Below are 12,929 nucleotides of genomic sequence, written 5' to 3'. Positions count from 1 at the left end.
CAGAGTGCACATGGCACACTATCTGTCACATGTTGTAGTGTAAGGACCCGGGTACAATCTTGGGCGTGGTTGTCGTCCACGTAAAATGTTTCAAAGAAGCAAGGATAGGAAACATCAAGCCAGGTAGTCAGACACACAAGGTGACAATGGCAGTGGATAATGTGACCTTTCGTCGATGAAGGTTAGACATCCAGGTAATAAGATACGCCAAAAGACAGTTACTCAAGCAACTGCAGTGACTGACGAATGACAGCGGATGCTGTTTGAAACATCTGACTGATTCAAAACCATATCCAGTTGCTTGAGTAACTGTCCTTGGCGTAATGTGGCGTTTGTAGAGGATGAATTTTTAGCGGATGACATGGCGACCATTATCTCTCCAGCTGGTGGCGACCATTATCTCTCCAGCTGGACGGGTGCCTAATCTACTACAACATTCTCTGGTACGAGGAAACTTGGATTAAATGACAAGAAAACATTCCTATAAGTCGTGAGCAACAAAAGTCGATACAGGAGAGAAAACCCTGCGGAGGCACAATCGTGCGAAGCTGCTCTCATTTAATTGTCCTTCGTTATCTCAAGATTGGCTGTAACCTAGTAATGAAAAATTGGATGCCTGGCTTCCTTAGTATCCGAGAAAGAATTGATAGTTCTAAAACTTGTGCTGATTTTATAGGCCGTGGATACTAAATCTGAAACTAAGGACCCAACAACATCTTCTAAACATCTTCTGTATTGGCTGCGAATATTCGTGAGTGTACTATTCCAAAACGATTTTTTACCTCGCTCCAGCTACTCTTTTCACTTACACAGTGGAAAAGTAAATCTCACTTTACACTCAACGGGGGTGGGGTAAGAAAAGAATTTTGAGCCGGAAAATCTTGTATTCTGTACCTGTGTGTCAATTGTAACGCAGTTTGACGAAAAAGGTTTTCTTATTTGATCACGCTGAAGGCTGATTCTATCACTTGGAGCAGAGAAAATTGAGGCTTCGGTGTTACACGTTCGTGTGACGTAATCCGGTGACAATAAGTAAGAAGGGATTTGGTTTCATGGCGCGACATGTTATCATTAGAACAATCGTACCCAACATCTGCTTCTACAAAGTAAATAATGCTTGCCTCTGTTATTCCCGATTATTTCCACCTCTGTTTCCGTGACAAAATAGAATTCATGGCAATGTGTACGTCTGTTCTTAATCAATTATCCCCCCCCCCTTTCTGCTTAAAGTATGTTTGTTAGAACACCCGTATAACGTTGTAATTGTACAACTGTGAAGTTAGTAGTTGGAGGATTTGACGTCTTGGTAGGGGCGGTTTAAGTGGAAAACGAAGTTAGCTTGTCTTTCACAGACCGTATTCACACATGGTCTCTAAAGTTATAAAGTATTGATAGCGCCAGGAGTGCAGGAATTACTGAGCGCATTGTTGGTAAAAGCTTACAATGTTTCCAGCCATTCAGCGGTCCAGTAGGGAATGGATTCTACATGAAAAAATGAACTACTTTCCGTTGCTATGCACGGCGAAATGGTGTGTTTTTGTTCACTGCTACGCGTGTAGTTGTACAAATACCACATTTACCCTTCCCCATTCCAAGATGGTATTTGCTTATCGTCATGCATGCTTTATATGTTTTCACTGTCGTAAGTCCACTATGATATTCATCTTTCTCCTGACGTCTTCGAGCGACAGGGCGAATTAATCGGTCTAAATTGCCGACTCTATGACGCACACGAAACCGGCGATACAGAATCTTAAAACAAGTCACTTTTCGGGTTGAATACAGAGGGCAAAGTTACAACCACCTACAGCTCCAGCGTAAGTCTCCAGGAGATTTGAATGTCTGGGATTTGATGTATGGGTGAGATTGTAGTAAGACCCGTGGCCCGTACTTTTCTATCTAGACCTGTATTTGTACGGCAGGGCAAGATCTTCACATGCTCCAGATGGCTCGCGTAACCTAGGGCCAAAATCAAAGGTCACGGAAAAAGTCAATAAAACAGAACCTACTTGTAATACGTTACGACGTCTTCAAAGAAACTCACTGCAGTATCATCACCTTTGCAGCGGAACCATCGCTAAAATCAAGGCCGGAAAGGCTTCAGCGTCCCGTAGATGGCCCAAATGAGTTGGACTGGGAGCTGTAATCTAAATCGAATCGATAAAAGTCCATTTTTGTCGTGGTCATTCATCTTTTGGTACAGCCTAACATATTTCATCCATTTTGTGATTACTTTTCTTTCATATTCTACTCACCCATTACGCCAGGAAGATTTCAAATTTACCAGATCATTCGAAGGTTATTGAGATTTTTCTGGTATTACTGGCATAGTACTCTAGATCTCACAGGATAGAAGTGTATCCATGATACTATCAGTAAGATGCACTTCCCTCTTTATCCCAAATAATGTGGACTTTTACATCCGTAGCCGAATGATGTGCTGCCTTCGGCTGGCCATCCAGGACCCTGGTCTGTACAAGCAGATTCCTGACTCAGCGCAATGCACCGCCATGCGAACTCACTCACACCTCGCCAGATTGGCTTTGGGGACTTCACGTGTGGGCTTACATTCGCCTTAACATCGTTGTTACGCCGTCTTCAGTACTCAGATCATGTCCTGTACTGTAAGCCGGGCTTTGCCTGGGTCAGATAAGTCATGTTATGAGAAGCTCGCCCGAACCCGGCAAAGCTATGAACGACTTCATTCATTTACCTCAAAATAAGCTCGCTTCACCCGTGAAATATCAGAACCTCACATGTAATGTGAAGATATGAAGGATGTGCCGATGCGTGTCACACGACATAAAGGTAGTGCAAATGGACCTATTGAAGGCACGCAGGTGTAGCGAAAGGGGCGAGGCAGTATTGATTGTGGGTCATCGCCCCAACACCTGCACCAGTAGTTTGTGTAGAAGTTACAGCAATGATGATGTTTTGAGTAAAGCAGACTTGATCGTCCTGCAACGAGGCAACTCCTACAGTCTTCACTTTTCCACTGATGTTTATTCTTTCTGAATGCAGTCTATAAGAAATAAACGGTGCTTTAAAGGAATTTAGGAAAGGCCGCTTAACCTACACAGATAGAACACGATTATGCCACACTTATCTGTGATTGATACGGAACATTTGGTGCCTAATGAAGGTTGGAAATCCAACGCATTGTAATACTAAGCACCGGTGGCGTCGCCGCTCTAATTCCATCATATTTCATCGCATTGTTGAGCTGATGACATTTCTCACAAGAGATCTGATACTGGTAAAAGGTTCGTCTAAGTTATTATTTAGCAAACGTTGCTAGAAAATCCGCAGTCGGGTCTTATGAGGTATATTGGATCTGTTGGAGGTCGTGGTTATCAAATAAAAAGAAGAATCGTATTATAAACATAGCAGTTGGCGTCGATGCATGCGATACGGAAGACATGACATAATAAAACCGTTTTAATTGGACATAACAAACCGTTACTTGGTCACTGCTACATTAGGTCAGTTTTAATCATAACCACTACCATCGGGAAAGCATACGGGGTCAGAACATTCATTACTACTTTATGTCCTCATTGTAGTCGCACATTGGTGATCTCGATGTCAGAATAGCACCATATCTAAGACCATTTCTTCATAACTACCGCTAAAACTACGAGGCTAAATTGATCCTAAGGTAATTTACACTATTTATCGACACTTTTTGACTTTGTGTATGTTTATAGTTTACCATAGCGTAATAACACTGCGTCGTTAATGTTGTGTTGGTGTAGTCATCCAGAGTTTGTGACGGTACATTGGTTTGACACCTGTAGATGTTCAGAGGCGGTGCTTAGCATGGAAGCGTCCTCTAATGGCGGTGTACTTACTTCACGTAAAACCGGCTGCAACCGTGCAGAAAAAAGCAATTCCTCAACCACGTGCTGCCAGAAGGCATCAGAACAGCAGAATTGAAATACGCTATCTCACTTTGAATAAACAGGCGTAATGGCGAAGATGCATACCGTAAAAGGCACGAAACTAACCACTGTCACAAAAGGCGTCCACGTTTGTAGCATCCCTTATACAGATGAAATCATTGATTTCTGGAAATCAAGCATGTCTCTTTGCTGTATGATCATACTTTTAGTATCTACGCACCAGTTTAGGAGGCTGATAAGCCACCCAGCAAGCAGATGTTCGTTCGTTCGTCCGTCCTTGTAGTGCTTAATGGCACGCGGCTCAGCAAGGTTCCTTACTGATTCAGTAGCAGGGTAGACTTTTTTACACTGAGGGGTTTCTAGCCCTTCCCCTTTAACGTGCTTAAGGCACCTCCTCGAACGCGAGACCCAATTTTACGTCCCTTCCAAAAGACGCCGCAGCAGCCCCAACCGATATGCCATTCCCAGGATTGAACTGGGGTCTCCTAGTTACCAACTACCAGGAGCTCGACTGTGATGCTGCTCCCAGCTGAGCTACAGGGACATGCCTAAACAAGTAGACGTGACATTAGATAATGTGGCGTTGCTCTTACCTGATGCATATATATGGTCCTCAGGCTGGACGTTGTTTTCACCGGCGGCCCTGCTGCTGCTCTCCCTGGGCACACGGTGCTCCCTGCCGTATGCCGCTCACAGGATGTTAGCTTACCGCTGATGGTCTGTTATATAAGCTAAGATCAGGGAATAAGTAGCGCAGCGTGATGCATTTCATCACGCAGTCAACCTTAATCCCATTCAAATTTGCCTGAGAGGGTGGGTGGTACTTGCGACGTTCTTGTAAAGTAGCGGAGAAGTCGAATGGAACGGAGTGATTCTGTGGTTCATGTCATGTCAACAGCTAAGGCGTAAAACATGGGACGACACGCAAGAAATCCACTTTCTTCCTGAAATTACAAATTCTTTTAGTTTTAGTACACAAAACAGCCAACAACGTAATCTTATGCAACATCTTGTAATCGTGTTTTTGTGTTGAATACAAACAGATTTCAAATTGGTAATTGAGGTATTGTCAAGGACGCAAAATTCACTCACTTCTTCAATATTTGATGCTTCAGAAATTCTGGGAGATTATTTTTTAGCCAATTCCATTCAAGTCGCCATGTGACATGTTTTTCTGCCGCCATCAAACGGAATCGTTGATGTTTCCTCTCCAAATTTCACAGTGGCAATCAGTGATATCTGGTTGGATAGTTTGGAGATAAAAAGGGCCCATTTACACTTAGATTTGAACTTGCCCTCTGTGGTTTTGATATGAATGTGGAAGAAGCTTAAGAACACACAACTACAGCTAGACAGCCACATTCACGGCGGTAGAACCACATTCATGCCTGTAGTCTGTATGTAGTCTCATTTGTGAGAACTTCAAGATCGAACCAATTTCTATATGCGTCTACTTAGAGACGTTATAAATGCTAGGCTTTTCCTTTGTCGGCTCTCTTTGTACTGTCGGCAGTCCGCCATCATGATGTAAAGTAGCACATAGACAGCGCTTTGAAGGTCAAGATTGCTACCGACAGTGTAATTCACATCGGGGTGTAAATACTCCACACGGGGCTACTTTCTATTCATTTCTTAGACGAAATCGTGCTTACTATATAGCTATCAAAGAAATCTGACGGATCTCCCAAATATTGGGCTGGATTTGATGGATGGACTTATCCCCACCAGATTCACGTCCGCCTGAGAAGAAAATTACCTCGGCATTGCCTGCGGAATTGAGGTCATGATGTAGAAAATCGCCTTGTAAGAATCCTAGAGAGAAATCAAGAGATACAAAAAAATCGCATCTAAACCTAAACCTGCAGTTGAAGACTGAAGGGAATACCTACAAACTTTACAAAGTCCTGTGTAGCCAAAAGACGACGTGCTTGGAACAAAATATTAATCATCATTGTTCACACGTATCAGTACTGTAGTTGCTAATCCTCAGCGGAAGGCCCTTTCGATGTTCGCTGCCACTCCTTACTGATTTCTTATTTCACGTAGTATTGATCAATGATGAAACATTTCTTTCGGTCTGTAACTGTCTCCATATCTTGTCAATGGCAATCCCGCCTGCCAGAGTAGAAGTTTCGATTCGCACTCGATAGAAATACAATTTAAATGTCAGTCTTTGGCACTACCGCTAGAATAGCTACGATGCCTACGAAACTGAACTGAGAATGATGTGACATTCCAGGCGCGGCCATTTTGTTTGTAGAGGTCACGTATTTTACCCGTATGTCGCGCGTCAGTGGGACCGCAAGGGAAAATTGGCGAAAATTCGTAAAGTTTCCGCAATTTCCTGGCGCAATTTGGCGCATTCCTGTGAGTTACCCGCTTAAGAACGGCACACAAATGGTAGGCAAACAGTTACACAACTGCACCGGAAGATAGACGATCATGAAATAGAACATTTGGTTATCAAATGTCTAGTAATTACGGAGATGACTGAGCAATCTTAAAAGATAATTTAGAATTAGCTTTCCCGTTAAAGACGCAATAATTTCCTCGGCAAAGATGTCTATCAACGTCCCGTTTAATCCTCAGAAGACTTTATCATGCCATCTTTAATTCCACTTCAGACTGATTATAAACGGTTTAGATCGTTACTGCTGACGCGAAACTGAAGTGATTAATGTGAAATTATCCACTCCAATAATCTCATACAAGAGACGTGACGCAAAACGCCAGAACTAGAAGTTTTAGAACTAGAAGAACTATTGTTCACAAGTTATGAGCGTGTTTAAGAAAATCGATTTACAGATTAGACACTTGGAGAAGCATCCGGCAAAAGAAACGAATAAAACTTCCAAGGCAGGTATGGGCGAGAGAGACAAATGCATCAAACGTTTGAAGTTGGCGAAACTTACCAGTGCTTCCCCCGTTTACCCCGCTAAGCCATATTGGTTTGCCCCTGAGCTACACACTAAACGCTTTCAGAGAATACGTGTAAATCAATTTCGTTATCGTGGAAAACACGTTCGCAGTGTGCCGGCTGTTCAAGGGCCACTTTCTTGAAGCAGGTGAAGAGAATATCAAGAGGGCACAAACTCCATCATCTCAGCCTCCTCTTGAGTGTTTTGGAGATCTTGGAAATCAACAACCAAGAAAATTGGAAGCAAGATTGCTGGTAATTGTGCTAACACTTGGGACAAGAGTCTCGCATGCAGCAAATTGATTTCCGCCCAACGGCGCGCAGAAATCTTCTCTGCGCATGCCGCCAAACTCTTAGTGAGGATCAGAAACGCCTTCAACACCTGTAAGATACACGGCTTCCTTAAGGCGATAGGCAGCGGCATTGCTTGAGCAAGGAGCTTTTTACAGACGCTATGTGGGAGATCTAATATTCAAACCAGATCGAGCGTTTTTTAATCAAATTCAACAAGAGCCTGGTGTTTCCATCGTCTTGATGTAGATTTCAAACTTTGTTCAGTCATGTCAGTATTGGAGATGTTGACATCGTGTGATGTTGATGTTTTCTGAGCTCAGAATGATGAGCATTGAGCAATGTTATATCAAATGTAAAAGGTTGCAGAGTGCGCTATATGACAACAATCTTTACTAATAGCTACTTTAATCTATTCCGACTGACGGCCAGGTGTCAAGGCCTGGGCATATCTAACGACTCCGTTTTATACAGTCCGCACAGAAGTTGTTGAGATCAAAAGAAAATTGCCATCGTGATTCGCAGCCAATACCCACGCCATGCTAATAATGGAAATGGGGATACAAGGAAGCAACGCTGAAGATCGTAACCCTTGATTTTGCGGATAAAACTAATGTTTCCATTGTAGACTGCTATGAAATGATAATTTTTGGCCGAATACTAGGACTAACTATGGCACAATCATACAGATGTGGAGACCGAGTGATAGATAGCTGGAACTTTCTTCAGGTAGGCCTGCAAGGCTGCATTACTGAAACCTTCCACGCCCCTCCACCACCCAAAGCACTCAACCATACGCCCACTTCAAGAGGTTTAGATTGGAGCGCCGCTGTTGCACTTAGGAGATCAAAAGCGATGGTGGTTGAATTTGGCAATCACTTTGCCTATGGTCATAAGTAGATTCCACTTTCTGAAGGACAGGCGCACTACGGAGTTTGAATGTGGCACCTCACGAGAACGTTAACAACGCCAAGTTTCCATCCACATTTTAGAACGACTGCTGACGTTTTTATCCCCGCAGGCAGCTACTCTTAAAATAAACTTTACGTGCGAAAAATGTTAAATGGTTAAAAGAAACTTTGCGTACGAAAAATGTGAAGGAGAAAAGTTTTAATCCAGGCATTTTGGATGTTATTACGCAGCAAGAAAACACGCTGTGTGCAGAAATGAGGGGAATAGCTTAAGTTAGCTCATTAAAACTAAGGCTTAGCTTTACCCCCAGGCGCCTTGATACCTTAAGCTCATAATCGATCTGAATAGGCTGGAGGTACAAGATAGACTTCGTTTCCCGGTACAGCGCGCTATTACAGCCGACCTGTCCTGTCTTATAAATGAGGCCTTCTATCGATCACTGGAACCTATTTCACGAGCTGGGTCAATAGCCACAAAGAAAGGGCAACTGTGATTATGTCTGTTCTTGAGTAAATCTCTTGAATCACGCCCGGAAGTCATGAAGAACAACATGTAGATTGGACCAAACCCCATCCGGGCAGCCCAGAACGGCCTTCCATGCCTGCAGGAAGAAAAGTTAAGACAGTTATCAGAGGCAGTGTTGCACCACGCATGTAGAATGCAAGATGGTACACTTGATTACCCTTCTCTTTCTCTCCCTTTCAATGATATTAGAAAACCCACAATATTAACTTTACAGTGCAGTGCTAGAATATTAGACATGCCGTGCTCACAACGACTTGTAGAGGGAACGTGCAGTTCCGTTCAAAGCGAGATAACGAACGGTTCGTGGTTTCTGTCGGTAGAGCATTTGGAGAAATCAGTGAGTGTGCAGCGGCTGCAGCCTACAGAAACCTAGCCTCATTCGCAGACTGCTAAGAGCGACGACATTTATTTCTTGGGGGAGCTGATTCGCGATTTTCGACATGGCTGACGTTCAGGATGTCCCTGTAGCTCAATTGGTAGCGGCTTCGCAGTTGAGCCTCCTGTTTCCAATTAGTTGAATCCGGGAGACCCCGGATCGAATCCCGGGAAGGGTATCCTTGTCGGAGCTGCACCGTCTTTCGGAAAAGACGAAAAATGGGGGTCCCGTGTTCGAGGAGGTGCCGTCGAGTGCGTTACAACAGCCTCATTACTCACATGGGTACCTACTGGCTGAAATAATGCAACCTGGTGAACTATAATGCCCGCTTAGATTTCGTATAAACGATATCCCCAGCATTGGAGAACCTGACCCATGTTGAAAATCGAAAATCACGCGCTCCCAGAAAGATAAACGCTTGCGCTCCTAGATGTCTACGAAGGAGGCCTGTGTGTCTGATTGTGGTAACAAATAATTATAGCAACAGCAGGGTTCAGCCTGCATGGTGACAAGTGTGCTGCAAGACAGGGCCCAACTATCCGGTTGAACTTTATTGTGAACAGCCTTAGATGTTTCCCCATTGAGCGTGCTGAGTGATTCTCCTCTGTAGTCAAATATTAATCACGAATGTTCAAGGAAAACGCAAGCCACACAGACCTCGTCCATGACATAGCCTGATTAAATCGCGCTTATTGCGGCCCGTCCAACAACCGCCGGTCGCCCCCTAGAGGATCCCAGAGGGGAGGGCCGTTAAAGCCTCGGACAGCGGAGTTTGCGTTACACAGACTAGACTTTAAGAAAGAGGAGAGAAAATTAAAGAGCGGGGAAGACTTCTGCCACTTGCTGTATGTATACCGTTCCATCAAACAAACAAATGTTACGGACAACACGCGCAGATTATGATGGCTTTCGACTACATATATTCGTTTAAACAAATTAAACGTTTAATAGGATCGAGGAAAGACTATTATAGTAACCCATTGGTGAAGTCAGTTTTTTGATACAGTAATAAATGCACGGAACAGAAAAATCTGCTGGGCCATTTATTCCTGATGACGTGTGTAGGCGGTGGGTCTGTTCGTTGTGTTATAGCTCACAAACAATGCAGATTCCGATTAAAGAGGCCATCTACATCCGGGCTTTACAGCTATCCCTCAACAGAGACGGGGAGACGGGGGGCCCATAGACTTTCTGCAACATATGATCTACTGCTCACAGAGTCACGAGTTCTATCTGCATAACGTCACGTTACAGAGCTGATCAGTCGAAAATTTGGTCCAATTTTTGTGCTGGCAATTTCAGTTCAACGTTGATTGAGAATGACTTCAGCCGACACAGACGAACTTTCAAATGACATGAATAAAGACGTAGTGACCTTAACACAAACCAACGAACCAAGAATCGTCAAATTCAGTCTTTATTCATAATATCATTTACCACAACAGATGAACTTTCATGTTAAATGCCAACTCGTTTCAAACGAAAACCAATATATTCTTCAGGTAACATGAATGAACGACCTTTCTGACGAGTCATCGTAAAATTGACAAAACCGCTGAACAAAATGATATCTATTCCTAACAGATGATTAACTGATTATTGTTCAATGTGGAATGGCATTATATCTACTGCCGGTGGCATTTTCATACAAAGAACTCAGTCCATATGTCAATAACTTAACGGTGCAAGACGTTATTGGGTGAACTTTTATCCTATGTCTCGCCATTTGCCCGAGAGAAAACTGCAAAATAGATGTATCGAGATCTACAGGCCTCGGGCAGGCGGTTTAATCACTTTGTGAGACAACCTGGGACAACTGTGATTCACAAGCATTCGTAAAGTGCAATCTTACAATAATATTTTGGACAGGTAAAACAATGAATTTATGTATAAAGATGGACAATGTCAACAGACATATGCCCAACGGTTTGCACATCGATGTCACATTGATTGTAGCAAATTAATTTTGCATGCAAACAAATGGAATAAAGAAAACTACATGTATATTGACTTCTATCGTGGCACAATTTATCGAGTTGCCAAACTTTTTTGTCAAACTTGCACTTTGAAACTTAAACAAGACAAATGTATCATTACCTGTAATCCCATATTAAGGATTTATAACATATATTCTTTAATCTTACTTACTTCTTTGATCCTTTTCACTACCGTCGGAGCGCAAGGCGCCGACGAACCGGCGTATCGGTAGCAATACTGAACTTTTGACATGACGGGTCGCTGACCCAGCGCAACGGCAAAATGATTTCGAATGGCGTGTGCTAGAGTTTTGCAGTGCAACTAGTGGTGTAACTTTGTCTCCTTCGCTGGTCGGCTCTTGATCGTCTGTTAATATCTTTCCCTTATGGCTGGGTGTGAACTTGAGGAGGGCAAGCAAAAACGTCATATCCTGTGTTAAGGTTCTGCTAAACAACATGTGTAGTATTCTTGGGGCGAGACTTGTTCGTGCGATTTCCAACTTCCTTCTCGACAAATGAACCTACGAACCTGTTGGGTCCAGGTCAAGGAATACTTGACGTCCATTTTTCTTCAAAGGAAATGACATTTTACATAGGGCGCTTTCTTCGAACACTTACTGAAATTCCGCGAAAATTGCTTACTTTGTATGCTTGGATTATTAGTTTTGATTAACAGATCCTGACAGAATCATAAGAACCTCACCAATAGCTAACTAACAACTTACACTTACACCTAAGGGTCCTCGCGGAATTAGCCAACGCCAATTATCGGTGCTACGTACTATTACAGTATATTACACAGACCTATGCACGCGTCAATTTTACTATATCAGCATTTCACTTGCCGTCCGGAGACCATTTGATTGAACGTTGTAACGAGCAGGATGATGGTAATTTATCGGCAATTTTCTCGCAATTATAGGAATTACTTTTGATATGTTGCTGACCTGCGGCGCATAGAGTATGATTGCTGCCACCGGGAACTGCAATTTGATGATTCTACAATAGATTCAAAGGCAACTACGTGATCAAACCGTTGCATGTTCTCTCCTTTTTTGGGGGACATGTCAGTGCGTGTTTGGAAATACGCGGTGTTGAACTTTAATTTTAGAACACACTTACCGGTGTTTGAATCGCTTTGCCGGTAATGATCAAATTCAAAGGCACGAATAGCCCCGAGTCGTGACAACAACACCCGAACATGCATGGACATGTGCCCCTTCGTTCGTTCAGCCGCTTGCACTGCCAAGTGGCACACAGGGCAGCGAGTTTCCCTGCTGTTTCAGACGCAGTGTATACAGTACTTTTTACAGGGAGCGGTTTGCTAGCTCTTCCCCTTTGATATGCTCGATTAAGGCACGAGCACCTTCTCGAACACGGGACTCACATTTTACGTCCCTTCCGAAAGACGGTACAACCCCAACCAAGATGCCCTGACCTCGGGACTTGAAACAATGTCTCCAAGTAACCAACTACATGTAATTGGATCCAAGAGCTCAACAGTGAGGCTGCTTTCAGTTCGGAGCCACAGGAACATCCCCATGTATATTTGGTAGTTTCTTACCAAAGACAACTTCAAAGTTCTGTTCAAACCTTTGTAAAGTAACTCCGTTAAGATTTGCACGTTGTTTTCCGTGCTCAGTATCTTAATGTTTCTGGAGTAGGCGTTTTACCAAAGGGGTTTCAATTGAACCGTGCTTCATCTTTAGTGATCCTTGAATGGCCATGTAGGAAAACACGTGAACTGTGCAGGGTTCTTGCGGTGAGCTTCATTAGAGGGCGGTTTGTTTGGGGATGTACGAATTCCGCCTTCTCATCTCGAGCGGTTCTTGCACCAGGCCTTGAGCATCACATCGACATGAACGTTTACTCTGATGTCAATGGCAACGAGGTAGTCAATACGTCTGACGCATTCACAGGTTCCCAGAAAGAGTATTCATTATGATCCATTGTGTAACATCGAAGTTTTTCACAAAATATCGGATAAGCTGTAAACTTTCAGAAGCATTAGCTCAAGGTGCTCTGCTCAG

This window comes from Branchiostoma lanceolatum, chromosome 2 (genome assembly GCF_035083965.1).
Source record: "Branchiostoma lanceolatum isolate klBraLanc5 chromosome 2, klBraLanc5.hap2, whole genome shotgun sequence".
In the NCBI taxonomy this organism is placed as follows: Eukaryota; Metazoa; Chordata; class Leptocardii; order Amphioxiformes; family Branchiostomatidae; genus Branchiostoma; species Branchiostoma lanceolatum.
This window is presented reverse-complemented; position numbering follows the sequence as displayed.